Below are 22889 nucleotides of genomic sequence, written 5' to 3'. Positions count from 1 at the left end.
CGGTTGCCCTCGATTTCAGCCCCTGACGCGGTTCAAATGCAGCGACGCGGTGCGAAAATCGCGATAATAATAATTGGGGGCTGCGCTAAACGAGCGCTTTAAGGCTGATGGAGCCCAAAGGGCTTTGCTGGGCTGTGAGAAGGGAGGGTGTAAGCAGCATCGTGCGGTGCTGAGCAGCATCATTCGCTGAGCCCAGCACCCAGCTGAGCTGCAGGAGGGGTTTGAGCAGCCAGGAGAAGCTTTTACCTTGGAATTTGGCCAGGATGGGGCTCAGCCCACCTGGAGGTTTATGTGGGGATGGAGATAACTGTACCCTGAGCACAGGGAGCTCATAGCCTTACTCCCCAAGCAGCCACTTGGAGCTGCTGCATGGGCTGGAGGTGAGTAAATTGGTGTAAATTCAGGCTGGAAATGAAGCAGCTCTTCAATGGTGAGGTGGACGTGGAGGCTCAGCTCAAGCAAGCGGTGGTGCAGATCTGGAATTTGGCCAGGACAGAGCTCAGCACACTTGAAATTTCATGCAAAGCTGGAGATGATGAGCAATATCTGCGCCCTGAGTGGCAGCAGCTTGTTGAATTATGGCTGTGAGCAGCCTCCAGGGGATCCCTGGGGCCACCCAGGTGCCCTGGTGAGGGTTTGGTGGGGCAGTGGCCAGGAAGGGACTGAGCCCTGCTTGGTGCCTGAGCTCATGGGAACAGAATGTGTCCTGCCCATGGAGCCCAAAATATCCCCTGGCACCACCTGTGCCCAGAGCCAGCATCACCCACACCGAGCCAGGGCCACCGGGTCACTGCTGGGGGACAAACACCATCCAGAGGAGGCCACGGAGATGATCCAAGGGCTGGAGAACCTCCCATATGAGGACAGGCTGAGAGCTGGGGTTGTTCAGCCTGGAGAAGAGAAAGCTGTGGGGAGACCCTAGAGCAGCTTCCAGTGCTGAAAGGGGCTCCAGGAAAGCTGGGGAGGGGCTCTTGGTCAGGGACGGAGGACAGGATGAAGAGGAACGGTTTTCAGCTGCAAGAGGGGAGATTGAGATGAGATTTTTACGAAGAAATGTTTTGCTGTGAGGGTGGGGAGGCCCTGGCCCAGGTTGCCCAGAGCAGGGGTGGCTGCCCCATCCCTGGAGGGGTTCAAGGCCAGGTTGGATGGGGCTTGGAGCCCCTGATCCAGTGGGAGGTGTCCCTGCCCATGGCAGGGGTGGGACTGGATGGGCTTTGAGGTCCCTTCCAACCCAAACCATTCCATGATTCTAAACCAGCTCCACAAATTTCGCTGCCACCGTCAGCCCTCCATTCCTTCTCCTGGCAGCAGGTTTGCAGGGGACCGAATTCCCTGCAAATCCCCGCAAATTCCCGCAGCCCCCGCTGCTCCGGCTTTCCCGGATCGGCAGCGCCACTCGCTGGGGACCCAGAGCAGCGCTGCAACCAGCCCCATCGCAGCCCTGCAGCCCTGCAACCCTGCAACCCAGCCCCTCTGCAAACCAGCCCCACCGCAACACTGTCCTGCATCCCTGCTAGCAACCAGCCCCATCACAACCCTCTACTGCAGCCCCTCTGCAAACCAGCCCCACTGCACTGTCTTGCAGCCCCACGGCAAACCAGCCCAGCATCGCCTCCGCAAACCAGTCCCACTGCAACCCTGCCCTGCATCCCTGCTGCTATGCAGCCCCATTTCACACCAGCCCTGCAGCCCCACTGCAAACCAGCCCCATCGCAACCCTCTCCTGCATCCCCTCTGCCATCTAGCCCTGCTGCAAACTAGCTCTGCAGACCCTCTGCCAACCAGCTCCACTGCAAACCAGCCCTAGAATCATAGAATCATAGAATAACCAGGTTGGAAGAGACCCACTGGATCATCGAGTCCAACCATTCCCATCAATCACTAACCCATGTCCCTCAGCACCTCGTCCACCTGTCCCTTAAACCCCTCCAGGGAAGGTGACTCAACCCCCTCCCTGGGCAGCCTCTGCCACTGCCCAATGACCCTTTCCGTGAAAAATTTTTTCCTAATGTCCAGCCTGAACCTCCCCTGGTGGAGCTTGAGGCCATTCCCTCTCATCCTGTCCCCTGTCCCTTGGGAGAAGAGCCCAGCTCCCTCCTCTCCACAACCTCCTCTCAGGGAGTTGGAGAGAGCAATGAGGTCTCCCCTCAGCCTCCTCTTCTCCAGGCTGAACACCCCCAGCTCTCTCAGCCGTTCCTCATACGGCCTGCTGCAAACCAGCCGTGCATCTCCTCTGCAAACCATCCCCATCACAACCCTACTCTGTAGCCCCTCTACTCTCTAGCCCTATTGCAGACCAGACCCGCATCCCTCTGCTAACCAGCCCCATCACAGCTCTGCCCTGCATCCCCTCTGCCAACCAGCCCCATTGCGACCCTGTTGCAAACCACCCTCTGCGATCGTGCCCCACTGCAGAGCTGCCCCCTGTGCCCTCAGCCAGCGCAGACACCCCAAAACCGTTTCCAGCCCCCGCGGTGCCGTCTCACTCGGTGGCCGAAACGGAAACCCCAACCGCGACTGGAGGCTGAGTCACATTTCCCAGAGCTGGCTACAGCAGAAGGGAATGAAATGCATATATTCACACGGAAAAAGCGGAGAGCACGCTCTTGGTGTCTTTCCAGAGGGGCTGAGACACCGAGAAGTTGGGGTTTGGAATGGAGGAAGGTGATCGGTGCATCACGAGGGGATGGTGGGAGCCGGGGGGGTGCGATGCATCCCGCTTGGATAACGGAGTCGTAGAATCATAAAATCATAGAATCACCAGGTTGGAAGAGACCCACCGGCTCATCGAGTCCAACCATTCCCACCAATCTCTAGTTGATAGGAAGAAGGAGAGGGGGCTTGGGGAAAGAGAGAGGTGTTGGAGGCGCTCAGGAACGCCTGGAACAGACGTGGAGAGTGATTTTTGGCTCCAGACTTGGATGAGATCCGCACCCAGCACCCTGCGCGTGGATGTGTCACCAGCACCCCAGGGTTTTAGGGCGTGAGCCCCCCACAAAGGGCTGAATCCACCTCCCAGGGAACACTATCGCAGGCTCCTGCAGGCAAACCCCATCCCGCTGGGACATGGGAAGGTGAATTCGGTGCCGGCCAAGGCGGAGATGCTGCGGGGATGAGAGATTTTAGGCAGTTCCGCAAGGATTTGGGGGTGCTGGGAAGGGGCTCGCTGGCTGGGAGCATGGCTGGCTGCCCCACAGGACAAGGGGGTGCTCATCCCACGAGGGGTTTTAATGCTAATGGGGATAAACAGGCTTTCATGTGTATCCCCCACCTCAAGCTCAGAAAGCACAGTGTGTGAGTAAAAACAGCCTGAGCTTTATTATTTGAAGGTGATGTTTTGACTTAAGGGAATGCAAAAAAAAACCTCAAGCCCCCCACCCCACTCATTCCCAACCCTCCCCATCACCTCTCAGCCCAACTGCCCCAGCATCACCCCCATCCCAAACCCCCAACCCCTCCCACCCCAAATTCCCACAGGCTCCTGCACCCGCAACCCCTCTGGTCACCTCACCCTGAGCCCCCGCAGCCCCCTTCCCCCCAGCCTCCCCAGCACCCCTCACCCCCAAACCCCCTGACACCCCTATTGCCCCCACCTCGACCCTCCCCATCTTCCCCCCATCACCCCATGGATCCCTCCCCCATTGCCCCACCAGGGGGCGTGGCCTATCGAGGGGGCGTGGTCTCCGAGAGGGGGGCGTGGCTTCAAGGAACGGGGCGTGGCCTCCCGTTGTACTCTCGTGGGGGGCCTAGAACTACAACTCCCGTCGTGCCTCGCGCGCCACTTCCGCCGAGACTTCCGGCGGGCCGGCCCGGGGCGGCGGGGGAGCCGGCGGCCGCGGCGGGTGAGGACCAGCGGCACCGGGGGCAGCGGGGGGGGGGGGGTTGTTGTGGGGTTACGGGGCGTGGAAAGGGGTCTGTGTGGAGTTAGAGGGGGTGGAAAGGGGTCTGCGTGGGGTTATGGGGGGTGGGATAGGGGTCTGCGTGGGGTTATGGGGGGTGGGAAGGGGTCTGCGTGGGGTTATGGGGGGTGGGAAGGGGTCTGCGTGGGGTTATGGGGGGTGGGAAGGGGTCTGCGTGGGGTTATGGGGGGTGGGAAGGGGTCTGCGTGGGGTTATGGGGGGTGGGAAGGGGTCTGCGTGGGGTTATGGGGGGTGGAAAGGGGTCTGCGTGGGGTTATGGGGGGTGGGAAGGGGTCTGCGTGGGGTTATGGGGGGTGGAAAGGGGTCTGCGTGGAGTTAGAGGGGGTGGGAAGGGGTCTGCGTGGAGTTTGAGGGGGTGGAAAGGGGTCTGTGTGGGGTTGGGGAGGGAGAGGGTTCGGGGAGGGGTTGGGGGGGATAAAACGTGTCTATTTGGGTCTGGGGAGAGGGGTCTATATAGGAGAGGGGCAAAGGGGTCAGGGGTTGGCTATATGGGGCTAGAGGGCAAAAGAGCTCCGTGTGGGATTGATTGGAGGGGGAAAGAGGTCTTTGTGGGGTTGGGGAGGGAGAGAAGTGTCGAGGGGGGGATAAAAAGGGTCTGTTTGGGGTCAGGGTCAGAGGGATTTGTATGGGGTCGGGTTGGGGGGCAGTGGCTGGTGTGGGTTTGAGGAGGGTGGAAGGGGTCTGTATGGGGTGGAAAGGGATCTTGCGTGGGGCTTGAGGGGAGAGAAGGGTTAGGGAGGGGGGGATCAAAAAGGTCTGTGTGGGATCGGGGGAGAGGGGGGCTAATGTGGGGTCGGTTGGGGGGCAGAGAGGCTGATGCGGAGTTGGAAGGGGTCTGTCTGGGGTTGGGAAGGAGGAAGGGAGTCGGAGAGAGAGGATAGAAGGGGTCTGTATGGGGTTGGGGGGTGGGGAGAGAGGTTTGCCTGGGGTCAGGGAGGGAATGGATCAGTGTGGACCCAGAGGAGGAGGAAAGGACCCTTTCTGGGGTCAGTGGGGAGGGAAAAGGGGCCTGTGGGCATTGGTGTGGGGAGAGAACCCTGTTTGAAGTCGGTTAAGGGGCAGGAGAGGCTCTCACAGTTCAAACTTTTAAAAAAAACCTGCTTTAAAACTAAACGTGGTGGGCAGAGCTGCATCCTACGTGCGCTGCTGCCCCTGAGGGAGTGGGGCAGTGCCCAAAAGTAAATCCCACTTCTGGAGATTGACCCCTGGTGGGAGCTCACCCACCTCCCCTAGCTCTTCCCCGGGTTGTTCCTTTGTTTGATCTGTGCTGCCTTAATGTTGGCTGAAACTGGAAACGTCCCTGCTGCGCTTTCTCCTTTAATCGTTCTTCCCTTCTGTTTGCCTGCAGATGAACTGGTCCCCGCTTCGCCTGACGGGCTGTGTTTGCCCAGGTGGAGGTAGGTAAGAGCTCAGTGCCCACTGTGGGGCTGAAAAAGTGAGCAATGTCAGAATGTTTGAGGCTGAAATGAAGTTAAAAAGCTTTTTTTGGAGCACTGGGATGTCTAAATGTTGCTTTCACAAGCCTAGAAGTGGAAATACTTGTGATTCCTCCTCTCTTGTATAAAGAAACCTTGAATTCTACAGGAGTGAGTTTTAAACTTGAAGCTCACCTTTGAAATAGCAAAGACAGAGACAGATTTGCTCGCAGGGAAAGGGGTACAATGACAGTTTTCCGTGGTCCTGGTGGGTGAAGCTGAACCAGCTTGATGTGCCACATTTGTGGATGTTGCACGGGAGTGTAATTAAATTCCTCTGCCTGCTGTATAAATGCCTGTTGCTCTTCAAACACGCCCTTTAAATTAATCTAAATTACTTTTTTAAGCGCAGATGAGACCTAAAGTTGTAACTTTACATAGTTTAAATTCCTTCTCAAATGAGAATGCAAAAAAAAGGGGAGAAACAAAGCCAAAATGAGGCCACTTAGGAGGGAACCTTGCACGCAGTTCTGCACGATGGTGATGGTAACAAACTTTTTTTCCCATTCATAGTAGGTTTAAACTTGTTCTTTGCAGCAGTGCTGGGAATAGCTGTGCTGCTCTGGCCTAAATTAGTGCGGCTTCAAGTGTGTCAGCTTGTACTTTCACAGGCTTTGTTATCAGATAATATTGCAAAGGGTGTTATTGTAAGGAACGTTTCCTTTCTGGACTGCCAAGAAATGGCTGGATGAGCTGTGGCTGAGGCACAGAGCATCCTCGGGTCCTGGGAGATGAGGAGAGGGAGTCCCGCTGGGAGCGCAGGGCAGTGCTGAGTGGCTGCCACAAACAAGGGGAATGCGATTGTGTCCTTGTTTTCGTGCCGCTGGCTCAATAATCTGTGATTATACAGCCTTCTCCTTCATTCAATCACTGGTTAATTTGATTTCCAGTTTAATTCGATGACAGGTTTGAGAACCAAATCGCTTGTATTTAAACAAATGGCTTCTATTTTGATCAAATTTCATTGTTTGGCATGTGCTGGGGCATTATATGTGTTTAAAATCGCTGACACGGCAGTTCCTGCAGGTCTATTGGTTTGGTGATGAATATTCAGTTATGAGCTGTACAAAACCTGTGTCTGGCAGGGAGTGAGAGAAGCGGAACTCAAATCAAAACCCATGGAATGGTGGGAATTGCACTTATACTGCTTTTTGTCACTGCTCTGAGCGATGCCATGTGTGAAGTGAGGTACGGAAATCCTTGGGATCATCTGGTTCACCTCAAAACCTGCTCGTTTTTCAGGGAAAACCAGAGCTGTGGGCGACAGGGAGGGCAAAGGAGCTGGGATGGCTGCTGGGGGCAAAGATGTCATCTTATTCCTGCTTCCATTAAAGGTGGGAGTGGTGAAGAGATGCTCCACGTCATTCAGAATCAGTTCCCCAATCCATTTAGTTGGGATTTTCACTATACAAGCCCCGTGTGGGTTTGTTGTGAGTGTGAGAAGGCTTTTTTTGTTGCTGATGGATTTGGAGCCTGTGGAAAACGAATGGATGTGTGGCAGCATTAAGCCTCAGCTTTGTGTCGAGGAGGGGGGAAAAAAAAGCCCTTTCAGAGGTCTATTTTTATCGTTTAATTAGTGGCTCTTGCTGACTTGTCAGTGCTGCGGTGATAACTGTTCCCAGTTCTTGTCTGCGCAGCGGGGTCACGAGTCAGGCAGCGAATGCAGAAGCCGGCAGTCCTGCCTCTGGCTGGGGGTTTAACTCCTTCCAAACTGTGCCCCCAAATCCAAGGGCAGATTCCTGATGGGGAATCAGCGTGTAGATACAGAAGAATTTGTCAGAGGAGGATCCTCAAGTGTTTTCTGAATGGTCCCCGAGTGCTTTGTGTTCTGCAGGAACCTGAGGTGTGGAGGTGGGTGTGATTCCCTGCTGGCTGGGTGACGGGCTCAGGATCACAGGGAAAAGAGTGTGGATTTCCTGCTTCTGGCTCTTATCTGCTGGTTGGGAATGACTCAAGTCAATCTTTCAGGTGACCACACAAAACCTCTAGCGATGACTAATTACGCCTTGGTATTTATGCTCCTTGCAAACGAGAAATCGCTATTTTCCTGATTTCTACGTGATGAAGCCCTTTGTCTTCATCTAAAGATACTGGTCTCGTGTTGCTTTTTCTGTTGCTTGTGGTGTCAACTTGTTTTGGATTATCAGCTGCGCTGGGACAGAGAGGAGAGAGGCAGCTTTCATCCCCGGGTTGCCACACTGTTTGGATTTCTTTGTGTACTGATGACTGCATGTGCTTTCCACGGGGAAGGGATGGGGGAGGGAGGACTAATTATCTCCAAAGAGAGGGTTTTTAACACTATTAGCCAAAGGAAGAGGCTTCATCCCGCAACTCTTTAAAGTCCCTTCCAACCCAAATCTTTCTCTGATTCTATGACATAACATGAAGCATTGGTGGCAAAGATAGGAAAATCTGAACAATTTCTCTCTGCTGAATCCTGGAAATAGCTATTTTTTTTTCCTCAAGCAGCAACACTCAGAGGAGGAGGGCAATGGGTAAACAGATTGTTAACTTTATCCTTTTCTGTTACTGCTTTTTGGCACACCGATTACAAAGCGCAGTGAAGAATTGTTTACCTACCAGCTGCACAGCTAAGTTCAGAAGTCCTGATGGGCAGCGCATTATCGCAAACTAATTAACCATGTCTGCTGAATGTCACGGGCAAAATAAGGTGCATACTGATGAGGGTGGTTTGTGCAAGCCTGGCACTTCCCTAGCTCCTACCCTAAGCTCCTGCTCCACTGCAGCCCTGTGCCTTTTGAAACAGATTTGGTAAAGACCCTTGGACTTTGGTAAAGTGTCATGGTGCTTAAAGTAGAGGGTTTGAACCTTATCACTTTGCTGGCTCCAGAAAGCTTCTGCTACAATTGTGAACCTCAGGTACTGGCAGCCAGTTTTTCCTTCGGTTAACTCCTCCACCCCTTATAGATGTGTTTTAGATTTAGTTGTCTAAAATCAACCATCATCAATCACAATCACAGAATGGTTTGGGTTGGAAGGGACCTTAAAGCCCATCCAGTTCCACCCCTGCCATGGACAGGGACACCTCCCACTGGATCAGGTTGCTCCGAGCCCCATCCAACCTGGCCTTGAACCCCTCCAGGGATGGAGTCTTCTTCAGGTACATTTTTTTGATTAGCAGGTGGGAAGTGGCTCATTCCCTGTAGAGTCTCTGAAGCTTCATTTACCTTATGCTGAGTGTTGAATTGGTGCTTACATCCTGCTCCTAACTCGATCCATATCCTGTTCCTCCTGCCTGTGGATCAGCGCCAGAGGTGAGCAAGGTCACAGAAGTTTTCATCTTGTGCTTCCAAATCAATTTTTAACATACAGTCCCGGAGTTACTGACAGAAAACTGAGATTGCAGGCATGTTTAAACATGATTTCTCTTGGCTCAGCTGCACCTTTTTAGAGCGATACCCACCTTTGGGTGGAATTGTCAAGTGATTGCTGTCAGGCATGCTTGGCTTGTGCTGTTTTTCAGCAGTTTTAGCTGTGGCTTGAGGCTATCTGGCTTCTCTGTGACCTGTTCTGAGCAAAGTGAGGACAGTCAGTAGAGAGTAGGCGCTGGCAGAGCCAGGAAACCTGAGGAACGCTCGTACCTGCTAACTCAGCCTGACACCTAACATTACAGGAAGTGTTTTTTGCTGTTGTTCTGGTTTACTTGTCTTATACCAGATTATTTTTTGTGGATACGAAGATAATAGGGTTTGCAGGGAGAAGACCTTGGGCTGGAAAACTGCATGAGCTTCTCCATTGCTGAGGTCTCGGTTCAGGACGGGTCCTTCTGCACCTCTCTCAGCAAAGATGTTGTGTGGAAGCGTTATGAAAGCATATGAACGGCTGAGGGAGCTGGGGTTGTTTAGCCTGGAGAAGAGGAGGCTGAGGGGAGACCTTATTGCTCTCTACAACTACCTGAAAGGAAGATGTGGAGAGGAGGGAGCTGGGCTCTTCTCCCAGGGGACAGGGGCCTTAAGCTCCACCAGGGAAGGTTCAGGCTGAACATTAGGAAAAAATTTTTCACGGAAAGGGTCATTGGGCAGTGGCAGAGGCTGCCCAGGGAGGGGGTTGTGTCACCTTCCCTGGAGGGGTTTAAGGGATGGGTGGACGAGGTGCTGAGGGACATGGGTTAGTGTTTGTTGGGAATGGTTGGACTCAATGATCCGGTGGGTCTCTTCCAACCTGGTGATTCTATGATTCTGTGATTCATTCAGCTTCTGTGGAGGTGTTGGTGGACTTACACAGGATGCATCTGGTGGAAAGAAATCGGGAATTTAAGGTTAATTTGTTAAGCAGGCTTTCCAGGGTGCCTTGGACATGTTGCAGTGCGTGCAATCTGGCCTCCAGCGTTAGACGTGCAGGAACCTGTGGGAGCGCATCATGCTGGGAAAGGAGGATAAAGGAGTGTTGTGCGGCTGCGGGATCTCCACCATCAACCTGACACTAGCGATTACATTAATCAGTGCTATTTCTCATCTGCTTTTAGCTTCGCCAACGAAGCCTTCAATCCAGGTTCTAATGACTGGGTTCTGTCTATCTGTCAACCACAGTAGAGGGAAAATAAGGATGCTTGGGTGGGCAGGAGGCTGGATTCAGCTCCCAGCTGTGTTGCTGCCGTGCTGTTTGATGTCAGGCGAGTCACTTGTTCCGCACCTGTCTCATCCTCCTGTCTCTGTCCAAGATCACTGAGTGAGGGCACAGTCATACTTGAGCTCATAGCTAGAGGGATGTATTAATGCAGCTCAGCCTCGAGGGCTGTAATTAGTAGCCAGGTTCTACTGGTCTGGGTCCATCATACTACGTGTTGTACAGTATGTGGAGGGGCCTTGAGTAAAGAGACCGTGAATAACAGGAGGAAGCGTTTGTCTGAGTAGCAAGGTGTGTGTTGGGTACATCCAGCAATGAGATGGGCACTGCTGCTGTGCTTGGGTTGAATCAGCAGCACAGGAGTTGTTTCTTCGTTTGAAACATAGAATCATGGAATGGTTTGAGTTGGAAGGGACCTTAATCCCCTTCCAACCTGGCCTTGAACCCCTCCAGGGATGGGGCAGCCACCACTGCTCTGGGCAACCTGGGCCAGGGCCTCCCCACCTGCACAGGAAAAACATTTCTTCCTAAGATCTCAGCTCCATCTCCCCTCTTTCAGCTGAAAACCGTTCCCTCTCATTCCCTCCTGGATCATGAGTCCCTCCCCAGCTTTCCTGGAGCCCTTTTCCATACTGGAAGGTGCTCTAAGGTCTCCCTGGAGCCTTCTCCCAGCTGAACAACCCCAGCTCTAGGCCAGATGTTGGTGGGAAGTGTGTGGTTTCTGATAAAGCCAATGCTGCAGTTTCTGGAGGACTGAAATGTCAGTGCTGGGCACTTCCACGATTGCTGAGGTTTTACCTTCGTTTCAGGTGGCTGATTCATGGCTCTGTGTATTTAATCACAGTTTCTATAGCAGTTAAATCTTTACCGAGAGGGTGGAGTTCACTTTCAGTTCACTATGTGTTCTTCACGGACGCCGTGGCTGATTCACTGTGTTTTGCTGCTCAGAATTGTTTTTATAGGGGACTGATGGTGAAGTACATGTGTTTGTGGTGCTCATAATGAGTACCCAAACAACTCTAGCTTTCTACTAATTGACATCAGCGTTTCTTTAGGTTTGTTTGTCCCGTGCTGGTGGCTACATTGCTAAGCAAATGCAAGAGTAGGATTCCTTATGTTGATGCAAGTTGTTTAGCTTGCTGCCTTTTGATTATCAGTTAAGATAGTAGAACCCTATGAGGTGAGGTGGATGATGTGTCCTCCTGTGCTCTCCACAAATCCTTCCCTCAGGGTTTGAAATTATCTGTTTGCTCATAAGTTATCGGGACATCGTTTGGAACTACGGTTTAGTCCTGTCTTACTGGAAGCACAAATTCTTAGGTATTTCCAAGGTGACTTTGCTGCAGGAAGCCATTCGAGCCTTCATTCTTAATGCCAGTGGCAAGGGTTTTGATTTGCATAGCTGAGATAATGCGGTGGATAGTGCTTCTCAGTGGATTTAAAGCCACAGGTTGTCTTGCTCTTGTGTCTATAAAAATATGGTGCGTTACTGCCTTTGGTTCTGGAGTCCTCAGCACAGGAAGGACATGGAGCTGTTGGAGCAAGTGCAGAGGAGGCCACGGAGATGATTCGAGGGCTGGAGCACCTCCTGTACGAGGACAGGCTGAGAGAGCTGAGGTTCTTCAGCCTGGAGAGAAGAGAAAGTTCCAGAGAGACCTTAGAGCAGCTTCCAGTACTGGGAGCTAACGACATGGGCTTCAAGAGAGTCTTGTCTGAACCCGGTGTTGGTGGTTGCTCTGGGGAAAGCGTTGACAGCTTGTGCTGTTGTTTGCCTGCTTCAGTCATCCGCTCTGTTCATCCTTGCACCCCTTTTGAGCATGAATGCTTTAAAAATAAAGCTTTCTTGTCTAAAATCCTGGTTCTGATATGGCATGTGACTTGCTTGTGAGAAGAAAGGCGGTTGAAGTAGGAGTCTGTTTGGAATGGATTTCTGTCTGCATTAAACAGGAGGAGAATGTGTCCGTTGCTAACAGCCTGTTGGGGATTTGCTGGCTAAAAATCATCACGCTTAACGTGCTGGGGACGGGGGTCCCAGCAGCCAGCTGACTTTTGCCTCTGTCCCAAAGATGGATCATGTTTGGGGTTAAACTGTTCAAACTGTTCAGAGGCAACCAGTAAAGCAATTGGGAATGTGTTGGGGTGGATGGCAGCATGCAGCTTGGCCCCATCAGTGGTTTCAGTGTCTCACCTTGCATTGCTATGAGCTCATGTGGGTGTCCCCTCCACACTTGTCCCTTGCAGTCAGAGATCAGAGAAGTTTTTCCTGTTACACAGAGACTTTGCAGGGGAGGTGGAGGTCCTGGATTGTTTGCTTTTCTCTTATAGCACTGGAGGCAAACAGTTTGATCCTTGTGCTCTGACTGTAGCAGGTGGGACATGAGGTTTTCTAAACCTGCATTTGTGGAGCTTTTTTGCAGGCTTGAGTCTTGAATTCAATGTCCCCACAGGCTCTGTCCCCAGAATTTCTCACTAGAAGGCTGTATTTCTGGCAGCTGATGCCAGTGGAGCTGAGCTGCCCTGCAGTCGCTGCTTGGCTGTGTTTGAAGTGGGGTGAAATGCTTGCTGGCTTTTAGCAGAGCCCTTGTCAAATAGTTTTGTTCGGTGCACTCAGCTTTCTAACAGATGGGACAGATTTTTTATGAGCCTGGGCAACCACAGCGATTGTTTTGCAAGGTGAGCTGTCTCTGTTTTGACGGGCAGGAGAAAAAACGTGTGATTCGTAGGAGGGATGAGGCTTTGAGTATGGATTAGTGAACCTTTATTTTTTAGGCGATATTAGCGTTTATCTTCAAAGAAATCTGAGTTGCAAGGCAGAAGTTAACAGGGACTGTTCCTGAGCAGTGCTGCTGAGCTGTGCCCTGTGGCTGGAGCTGCTGGCACGCTTGAGGGGGCTGGAAGAATGCTCTGCTCTCTGCTCGGGCATAGCAGCTCTGCTGGGAAATGATTAACCACGCCGGGAATCCAGTCCTGTCCATAGCCAGGGGTTCAGATCCAAGTGCACTGCCGATGGCCAGTGCTAAACAGCACATGGAGACCACCAGCAGAGGACGAAGGAAGGAGTTTTGCTCTCTGTGCTTGGTGTGCAATGCAAAGCACTGCAGGAACAATCTCTCTGATTTTCTTTCTTGGCAATTCAGCAGCAAGTACCTCAATAACGAGCAGGCTCTGGTGGCCAGGCACTCCATTTGAACGGTTCCCGTAGAGAATCCAGGTCCAGCCTGAATACCTGCAGACCTAAGGGACTGCAGAACTGGGGGCAGGTCCTGCAGAAGCGAGTGAAGCAGACGGTCGGCTCCAACTTCAGCATTTTATTGCTTGCTCTCAAGACTATCGCTTCCTTTGCCAAGGGGTTATTTCCTTCCTGAAACATAGTATTGAATGGGAAGAGGCTGAGCAAGAAAGTGAAAACCTGTAGCTTATAGTGACTAAGCCGTCACATTTTAAATTCAGTCACATTTACTGCTGCACTCTGGGTGCATCAGGGGTAGGCGATGTCAGCTGGATTGCAGGACCTGGTCCACACGGTCCCCAGAAGCCAGAGTGAGTGTGTGTGTTCTAGCAGATTTCGAGTTTAATTGGGCTGTGTGTGAGTTTTGAGCTGTTTTTGTGGCTGGAGGATTGCTGATTTATGTTGTGATCCCTTAACAAAACAGTTCTTGTGGAGAGGCAGACTCTGCCATCAGGCTTTGTGTCTCACCCTACAAAGGCTTTGCTGGAAGCGGCGCGGCTTTCTGTGCCATGCGTGCCTCTCGTGTCCATCTGTGCTGGCTGAGCGAGAGCTGGAATTTGGAAATGCCTTTAATTGTGAGGGGGAGCAGGTGGCTTTCCATCCATGGGCTTACAGTGGATTGTTTATTCCGGGTAAGGGTTTGTTGCTGTCTGTTGTTCCAAGAAAGCGGGTTGAATGAGGGCAGAAAGAGTGGAACTGGTTGAACTGGAATTCCTGGGTCATGCCTGGCCTTGGGTTATGAAGAGCGAAGTCCTGCTTGTTTCAAAACCTGGGGCTGGCAAATCCGGGCACACTGGGCTCTGTTGGTGTTCCAGGTTTTTGCTTCTAAGCATATCGGAGGAGTTGAATAGTAGTTTCATCGCAGAGATCTCAGACAGTCTTAAAAATACGAGTGGACAATCTTGGTTTGTCATAATATTCGATCTCTGAGAGCATCTGGCATAGGCGCTCGTGGCAGGGTGATCTAACAGCATGGAAAGATGAGAGTGGCACCTTTCCTTAGGTGATTGCTGTGGAAAGGGGAACAGAGGAATAGGCAGGAGTTGCTGATTCATTTGTGACAGATTTTCCAAGCCTGTTTGTGGTGCTGGAGAGCCTGGCTTGGTGCTTCTGACCCAGCCTTCCTCCTTGTCTGTGACAGCAAACTCTGGTATGGACCTCAGCTTTGCAGCACTGAAACTGCTGAACAAGAGGTCAGTGTTTCCTCCCTTCCCTTAGACTCAAACAACTCTTTGTGGACCCTTTGACAAACAAACTGAGGAACTGCATGGGATTAAACCTGGCTGGTTCTGCACCAGGCTGGTTCTGAGCAGGGTCAGCTGCGAGTAGGGCAGGTGGAGCAGCTCCACGTGCTGCTAAGCGCCCGTGAAACTGTGGCTGTGTTGCCTTCTGCATGGAGCTCTTTCGTGGTTCAAGAGCAGCCACTCTGGTCTGTGTTGGGTGATTCTGCCTGGGTGTTCACCGCTGAATTGCTCCCTTGAGGAAGCTTTCGTGTTTAGTTGTTGTTCCAGTTCAAACTAACCTGAGAAAGGGTGACACTGCCAGCGTGGAAGAGCTGTGCTCAACCCTGCTGGGTTAAGATGGTTTGTTACTGGGAGGATTCTACCCAGGCCTGTTAATCTTTGTGGGAAGCTTGTTCTTTCCTTTGGTTTGTACAGAAGAATGCTTTCCCCTGACAAAAAGCTTGTTTTATCCCAAACACACTACTACGTCATATTTTCATAGAATCAGGCTGAACAACCCCAGCTCTCTCAGCCTGTCCTCACACAGGAGGGGCTCCAGCCCACAGTGTGGCCTCCTCTGGACTTGCTCCAACAGATCCAGGTCCTTGCTTTTGCAAGACATCAAGGAAATTGAGGTGCTTTGGTTCTTTTCGTGGTGCTGTCTCTTTGCTGCACAAACGGATGTGTGATGTAAAGTCCTGGTTAGTTTGTAGTATGGTAAAAGCTACTTGAGGCTGGACTCTGCAGCAGACCAGACCTCACCCAAGCCTGAAAGGAACTCTTGGTGATGAGGAGGACGGCTGAAGAAATCCATCACTACATTCCCTTTGGCTGCTGGGACTGGGATGGAGGTGGGAAAGTTAGAGTTGAGTGATTTGAGTTGGTCCACACTGCAGAGCAGTTCGAGCTCAGTTTGTGGGCTGCCTTTTCTTTCCCTGGAGCTCCCTGACCCATCTGGAGGGCCAGGAGAGGCTGCAGGAGAGGCGCCGTTACAGATTCCAGCAAACACATTTACAGGAAGGCGAATGACTGATAGTTGGCAGAGCTCCTGCAGCTTTCTGCACGCTTGTTCTTCTCTGTTGGGATGCGAGAGCGCAAACCTGGTAGCTTGAGTCTCAGGGAAAGCTGCCGTGGGTTTGTGTTTGATGGGATGTGGGCGTTTTACAGCTCCCTGTCTTCTGGGGTGGCTGTTTATTGCTGCTGTGCACCTGCTGTGTATTAAACACTGCTTTTTGTGGACACCTCTTTGTGAATGTCGCTTGGACAGAATCATTTAGGTAATCTTTTTTTATAGGCAAACCCCAAAGCTGGCTGACAAACACCCTCTGTGGCCTTCCAATGAATGACATCATCTGCAAAGCTTTGACTCATGTCAAGGGGAAAGCATATCGATCACTTCTGAAGATTGCTGTGAGCATCGTTAATTTACAGAATGAAGCTGGGTCAGGTTGGATCAAGCTTCATCAAAACAGCCATTCCTTTCTGCCCTTTTTACAGCAGAACTGAATTTCTCTTTAATAAACCTGTCACTGTAGGTCAGTGTGATCTGCACATACGCTTCCCTCGGCCATCGCACTGTGAGGCATCCGTTTGGAACAGCTCGGCTTGACATTTGGAAGTGAGAAGTGATGATGTGCTGGGTGTTTAGATGCAGCAATGCAATCCCTACATGCAGGGACTGAGCCCCTTATCTCGCATGGCAGTGAGTCTGTGGAACATGTGCCCTTGCGTGCACCGAGTCGCACTGTGCGTGCTGGAGATGAGCATCAGCAATGGCAAAGTGCTGGGTTTGTTCCACAGAAGGATCTGTTGGGCTGGGGAATCATAGAATCGTGGAATGATTTGGGTTAAAAGGGACATCAAAACTCATCCAGTTCCACCCCTGCCACGGACACCTCCCACTGGATCAGGGGCTCCAAGCCCCATCCAACTTGGCCTTGAACCCCTCCAGGGATGGGGCAGCCACCACTGCTCTGGGCAACCTGGGCCAGGGCCTCCCCACCCTCACAGCAAAACATTTCTTCCTAAGATCCCATCTCAATCTCCCCTCTTTCAGTTTGAAACCATTCCTCTTCATCCTGTCCCTACCCTCCATGATCAAGAGCCCCTCTCCAGCTTTCCTGGAGCCCCATTTAGTTCTGTATAGGTAAGTCCATTCCCAGAACCCTCCTTATAGTGGAAGTTTCGTTGAAGCCCTAGTGTAGTGGAGGGAATGAAGGTACTTCTATAACCATTCCTTGTGCAGGCACCTATCAAAAGCTCTTGTTTGCTGAGCAAACCAGCAGTTTCTGGCTGGTTGATAGCTGTGCTTGGGGGTGGGGGGGATCACAGGGTGTGTTAATGAACCTGCACTGATGTCCAAGGACACAGCGGGTGAACAGAGCGGAGTGGCTGAACCTGGCATATGAGAGAGGTCACCACAAAGTCAGAGTGTGCAGTTCAAGCTGCTCATTTTTTAAGGATTTCTTCCTTATTGGATTTTAATTCTCTTCTGAAGCTCCTAAAAGGCTCTTTCTCATATTGGACTTCCAGTTGCCCTGCAAGGTGAATATCGTTCTTGCTTAGCTCTTAGATGGTTTTATTTTTTTTTGAGATGATCAAGTCAAGCCATCTGAGCAAGCAGGTCTGTGAGCTCCAGGATGCACCCTGAGTGCTCCTCTTCGAGGTTTGTCCTGTGGCTGCGACCCTCCGCTCGTGACACAGGAGCTACCATGCCAGGTACGCAGAGCAGAGAGCTAGTGAGCTCACAGTTAATGCACCCCATCTGAAGATATTTTCTCAGCCAGCAGCTTCTGTGCCTTGGAAATGTGCTGGAGATGCTCCATGCTTTCTCCTTCCACATCCTATCTGTTCAATTATCTGCTTGGTGCTGTTGAAATGTGTTCCTCCTGTTTAATATTGCCCAGCTGGTAGAAGAACAGTTGTCATTGCATCGATATTCTTGGACCAGATCAACTCGCCCGCCTGCAGGGCGTGATGTGGGATTTGCTTGTTCAGCTTGGTGTTTTTCTAGTCATTGTTCCCCTGGAAGGTCCTTTTGTGGCTGCAAAGAAGCAGTTGTAGTTTGCTGAGCTCTTCGTGCAGCTAAGCATGGCAGGAGGGTTGGAACTGGATGGGCTTTAAGATCCTTTCCAAACCATTCCTTGGTTCTATCTGAAAGCATTTGAGGAGCGTCAGGGAAAAGCACAACTTCTCCCTGAGGTCAGAACCAGTTTGGGGCACTTGAGGTCAGATTGCAGTGTTGATGCTTCATCAACTTTGTGCACAGAAATGAGAGCTACAAATGATTTATTTTTTTCCAAAGGTGACGTTCTCATTTAGAAACTTCCTGGGCTTCTTTTCACGATGGATGCCTTGCTGGCCCCTAAAGAGTTTGCCAAATCAGTAGTGGGAATTAATTTCTCTGTTTTCCTATTGACAGCTGAGGCACCTTTTTAAAGCTGGAGCTGTGGAGCACAAGAATGAATTCCCTGAGGAGGGTTTCTTTAAGGAAATTTGATATCTTAATCAGAAATAATTAGAAATTACTATAGTGAGATGGTGAAGGAAGAATAAGGCTGCAGCCGAATTGCAAACTGTACTCAAGCTGCTCAGTGTTGAGCAAAACACTGACTCAAAAGATGAAGTTTAAGCCTCTTGTGATGCGATTCCAGCGTGTCCATTGAGACAGAGATTTAATTTTAAGCAGCTGGGCAGTGTCTGGTTAAGGAGTGTTGACTTCAAGTTGATAAAGACAGCGCCGCAGCATGGGTTTCGTGGATCTTTCCTTTTTCTCCAGCGGGAAAGCTGCACTGCCTTTCAGTATGAAAACCAGGCACCTCTAGTCGAATAACTTACTCGAACGTGCCCTGCTGAAAGCACGGGGTTTAATCAGATTGTGTGTCCCCTGCGGTTTGTTTATCCCAGGAAGCAGTTGGGCATGTGGCAGGGAATCCATGTGCACGGTGCCGTGAGAAAGACTCACAGACAGGACTGCAAACTCCTCTGCTGCTGCCTCTGTTGGAGTTCAGGTGAGCTCTCTGACCAGTTTGGTGTAGTGCTTCGGTAACGGTGAACTCATTCCTGTAGATTCTTAAAAAGAAATGCTTTGCAAACTAGCTTCGCAGTGGCTGAGACCAAGAGTGGCCTCATTTTGGTGAGGAGACAGTGGTTTTGAGTGAAATCATCTATCGAGTCATAATTACGGGGGCATTACCGCAGCGGCGCGATGTGTACTCGGCTCCTGTGTTTTCACTGAAAGTCTGACGAAAATGGAAACCACAAAGCTAAGGCAAAGGTGGTTTGTGTTTCACCCCAGAAGCCAGAAGTAAATGAGTAACCCTGTTATTAGGCACCTTATTGCATGTCGCAGTGCAGTGTGGGCACTGGTTACGTACAGCCCAGCTCACCCGAGTCGACAGTCGGGGATGGAGGGATTCGTTCCTGGCTCACTCAATTCATTCTCCTACTTCATGGCAGACAGCTACAAGCAGAGGACTCTGATGATGTGATTGAGAGCAGCCCTGAGGAGAAGGACTTGGGGTGCTGGTTGATGAGAAGCTTGACATGAGCCGGCAACGTGCGCTCACAGCCCAGAAGGCCAGGGGTGTCCTGGGCTGCATCCAAAGCAGTGTGGCCAGCAAGGTGAGGGAGGGGATTCTGCCCTTCTGTTCCTCTCTTGTGAGACCTCATCTGGAGCATAGCGTCCAGTTCTGGAATCCTCAACATCAGAAGGAGATGGAGCTGTTGGAACAGGTCCAGAGGAGGCTGCAGAGATGATCCGAGGGCTGGAGCACCTCCTGTATGAGGATGGGCTGAGAGAGTTGGGGTTGGTCAGCCTGGAGAAGAGAAGGCTCCCAGGAGACCTTAGAGCAGTTTCCAGTGCTGAAAGGGGCTCTAGGAAAGCTGGGGAGGGGCTCTTGATCAGGGAGTGCAGGGATAGGACGAGGAGAGTGGTTTTAAGCTGAAAGAGGGGAGATTGAGATGAGATCTTAGGAAGAAATGGTTCACTGTGAGGGTAGGGAGGCCCTGGCCTAGGTTGCCCAGGGAAGCTGTGGCTGCCCCATCCCTGGAGAGGGGTTCAAGGGCAGGTTAGAGGGAGCTTTGAGTGCCCTGATCCAGTGGGAGGTGTCCCTGCCCATGGCAGGGGTTGGAACTGGATGGGCTTTGATGTCCTTTCCAACTCAAACCATTTTGTGACCGATTTCACGTTTTCAGTAGTTGTTTTATGAGATTAACATGAATTTTATTCAGTAAATGCAGTGTTGGGAGGTCCTGTTGGGCTGTAAAAGCAGCTCTTCCCACTTCAAAAGCTGTAGGCGTTCTCGGAAACAGTCAAGACTTTTCGCTGAATCAGTGCTGTGACCTAATGAGTGCAGTGATTATCTCTGATCAGGCTTTTGTGGCAGAGAGGTGAGATTCTTCACTGGTCTCTGTACAAATGCAAAAAAAAGTGGAAAATCATTGTTAAAGTTGAGGGAGAAAATGTCAATTCATGCGTACATCCGAGTGCAAGTTCGTGGGTGGATTTATTTATCATGAAGTTGCTATCTTGAGTCTGCTTGCACTGCTTTGCAGTGTTGGATCTTGGCTTTTGCCAAGCTCTCTCATGCTTTCAGGCTACTGCAGTTAATTCTTCTTGGATTCAACAATCCTCTCATTTCTAATCGTGTCCGTGGTTCTGTATGGAGTTGCTTTAGTGGTGCTTGGAGTAAATTGAAATTCCCTGCGAGGTGTGGTACAAGAACAAACTGTTGTGTGAGCAGGTAGGTACCGATCACAAAGGAATCTCTCCTTTCTGACAGGCTCTATTGTGCTGAAATCAGTTGTGCAGAAAGACGCGATGGAAACGAGCCAGTTCCAGAGCTGAAACAAGTGGGGCTGGGATTTCACAGGAGCTGCAGGCTGACCTTTAGTTGCTTTTGGCAGGGAGAGCTTCTGCAGCCCCGCATCTGCTGGGTTTTCTCCCTCAAAAGAGCTGGGGATGGTGCTTTTGTGGCAGTACTAGAAAAGATCTGGGTGGAAATTAATCTTGTTGGTGGCCTGCAATTAATTTTGGCTTGGGCAGCCTGATCTGGTGGGAGGTGTCCCTGCCCGTTGCAGGGGGTTGGAGCTGGATGATCTTTAAGGTCCCTTCCAACCCAAATTATTCTATGATTCTAATTCATTTATACTGGTGCAGAGTCTGAGCTGTCTAGGTTTGCAGGGGCTCAGCTGGTGTTTTTGCTGCTTGCTAAGGGATGCTCTGGTGGCTCAAGCAGCAGTGTTGTTGTTCCTGATGTGGGATTTGTGTGGTCAAGAATTCAGTTTCTCTCGTGCTTTTTGGAAAGAGGGAGAAATGGAGAGTACACCTTCGTTTTGGGCAAATGAGCTCTGCATTTCACCTATCCATTGTTTTTTCCTTTGCTGAAGCAGGTGCTGGTGGAGCTGGTTTGTTTCCTTAAATCCCACTGTGCCAAAAGGATATTTAGATAACCAGGTGGAAGCTACTTCACAAATACATCCATTCACAAATACATCCATTCTCCTTATCGTGTGCCCATACCTTCCAGGTAACAGCAAAATGTGTGACTTGCATTCAGTAGAAGAATATATTAACACTCTCATTTGTGTTAATAGATGGGGTTTGGGTTTTTGGGTGTCTAGAACATCTTTAATATCCTGGGTTTCATTATAACAAGCTTGGTCTTCTGGCTTTTTTAATATTTCAGCCCTTAGTTGCTCTTAGTTCTTGTTGCTGATATGGTGAAGCCCTGGCAGCGGCTGCCCAGAGCAGTGGTGGAGTCTCCATCCCTGAAGGGGTTCAAAAACCATGTGGCTGTGGCATTTCAGGCCCAGGTTTAGCACAGCGAGGCTGGGCTGGTGGTGGGACTGGATGAGCTTAGAGGTCTTTTCCAACCTTAATGATTCCATGATCTCTACAAACAGGCTATTTGGTTCACTCTGCTATAACTAACTGTGCATCTTCCTCCGATGAAAGATTTCTGAAGTGGAACTGTTTTGCAGCTGTGGTCCTGGGGTGTTTGAGTGTTGCAGTTCAGGTGCTCGGTGTTGAACTTTCTTGCTGAGCCAAGCTAAAATCTTTTATGAAACTTTTCCAAGCTGAAACCTGTTGGGCTCAGAGCTGATGGAGGGGGATTCTGAGAGGATGGGGCACTAACCACCAGCTGTAGGCAGAGCTGTAGTAACCTGCAGGTGATGAGTACATCTGTCAGCCTTCTAGGGAAGAACTTCCACCTCTAATCAACAGTAGAGGTAAATCTAAAGTTTTACAGTCCAGCTGTCAAGAATCCAGAGGGTGAAGAGGCTCTTGTTCTTGGTGACTGGGGCTTCCATCTTTTGGGATGCCGTGGGATCAAGGAATAGCCATGCCTTGCTACCTCACTTTGGATGCTTCCAGGATAATAAGAACAAAACCAACTTGTCCTCTGCGTGAATCGGCCATTCTGCTTTAATTTTGCCCTCTGCTTTTATCAGGAATCATAGAATCATAGAACGGTTTGGGTTGGAAGGGACCTCAAAGCCCATCCAGTTCCATCCACTGGATGGACACCACCCACTGGATCAGGGGCTCCAAGCTCCATCCAGCCTGGCCTTGCACATGAGGTTCATGCAGCCCCACTTCTCCAGCTTGTCCAGATCCCTCTGGATGACATCCTGTCCTTCTGGCATCACTACTGCACCGCTCAGCTTGGTGTCATCTGCAAACTTGCTGTGAGTGCCCTTGATCTCACTGTCTATATCATGGATGAAATTATTAAAGAGTACGAGTAGAGGCGAGCCCTTCAGCTTCTTCCAGGACAGGGAGTGGGGAAGTTGATTTGCTGTATTCACAGTGCAGGTGTTTTCCCTTGCGTGCACCCACACCTCCAGAGTGGTTCATCAGCTGCCAAAAGGTCTGGAGGCGGAATTAGAAGTGTTTACTGTACTGATAGCTGAATAGAAATAGCATTTGTCACTCGGAGCTGGCTTTGAATTCGTGGCTGTGTTCACCTCCGTGCCGTGCTTTCCTGCAGGCTGCTGCCTTTTTGTTTAAGAGTGGGTAAACATGGCTCAGTCAGTGAACCGAAACTCCTGGGAGAGGCTGTGGGTGGCTCTTGGAGCCTTTGTGGGTGCTGTTTCAAGTGGAACTGTGAAAAAGAACCCCCATGTTTGGGTTGTGAGCTGTGTTAAGGTGTACAGGCGCTACTGGGGGAGTCTTACGTGGACACGGAGCGTCACAAGCTTTAATTGGCTTCTGAATTGCTTTACAAAAGAAGTTAATCCTTCTTGAAAAGGGGGAAACTGAGGCACAGACAGGCAAAGGGCCTTGTTCAGGGTCCAGCGTGCTGGGCGGCAGCAGAGTTGTTAGTGAAGGTGTGTCTGGAGGCCCTTTTCAATGTTCTGTCTGCGTGGCAGTGAGTATTTTTAACGCTTAAATTGTGCAAGTGATGAAGAAACCCACTCGCCTTCCACATCTCGTAGCCCTGGAGGATGC

At 51.0% G+C, this 22889-nt stretch overlaps 1 protein-coding gene across 3 annotated transcripts in view; it reads left to right on the top strand.

The window, feature by feature from the left end:
* Window positions 1–3765: 3765 nt before the first annotated feature.
* Window positions 3766–22889, top strand: part of PHACTR4 (phosphatase and actin regulator 4) — a 73147-nt gene continuing 54023 nt past the window's right edge. The window contains exons 1-2 of one of the 3 annotated variants that reach the window (XM_069875354.1): window positions 3766–3842; window positions 5269–5317. The gene's annotated coding sequence lies outside the window, so the exon portion shown is untranslated. Of the gene's footprint in view, window positions 3843–5268; window positions 5318–22889 lie in introns of those variants that run through there. The other 2 variants (XM_069875357.1, XM_069875356.1) reach the window with 2 other exon arrangements.

The sequence above is a fragment of the Phaenicophaeus curvirostris genome, chromosome 23 (genome assembly GCF_032191515.1).
Source record: "Phaenicophaeus curvirostris isolate KB17595 chromosome 23, BPBGC_Pcur_1.0, whole genome shotgun sequence".
In the NCBI taxonomy this organism is placed as follows: Eukaryota; Metazoa; Chordata; class Aves; order Cuculiformes; family Cuculidae; genus Phaenicophaeus; species Phaenicophaeus curvirostris.
The sequence above is the reverse complement of the archived record's forward strand: the minus strand, read 5'-3'. Positions and strand labels throughout refer to the sequence as shown.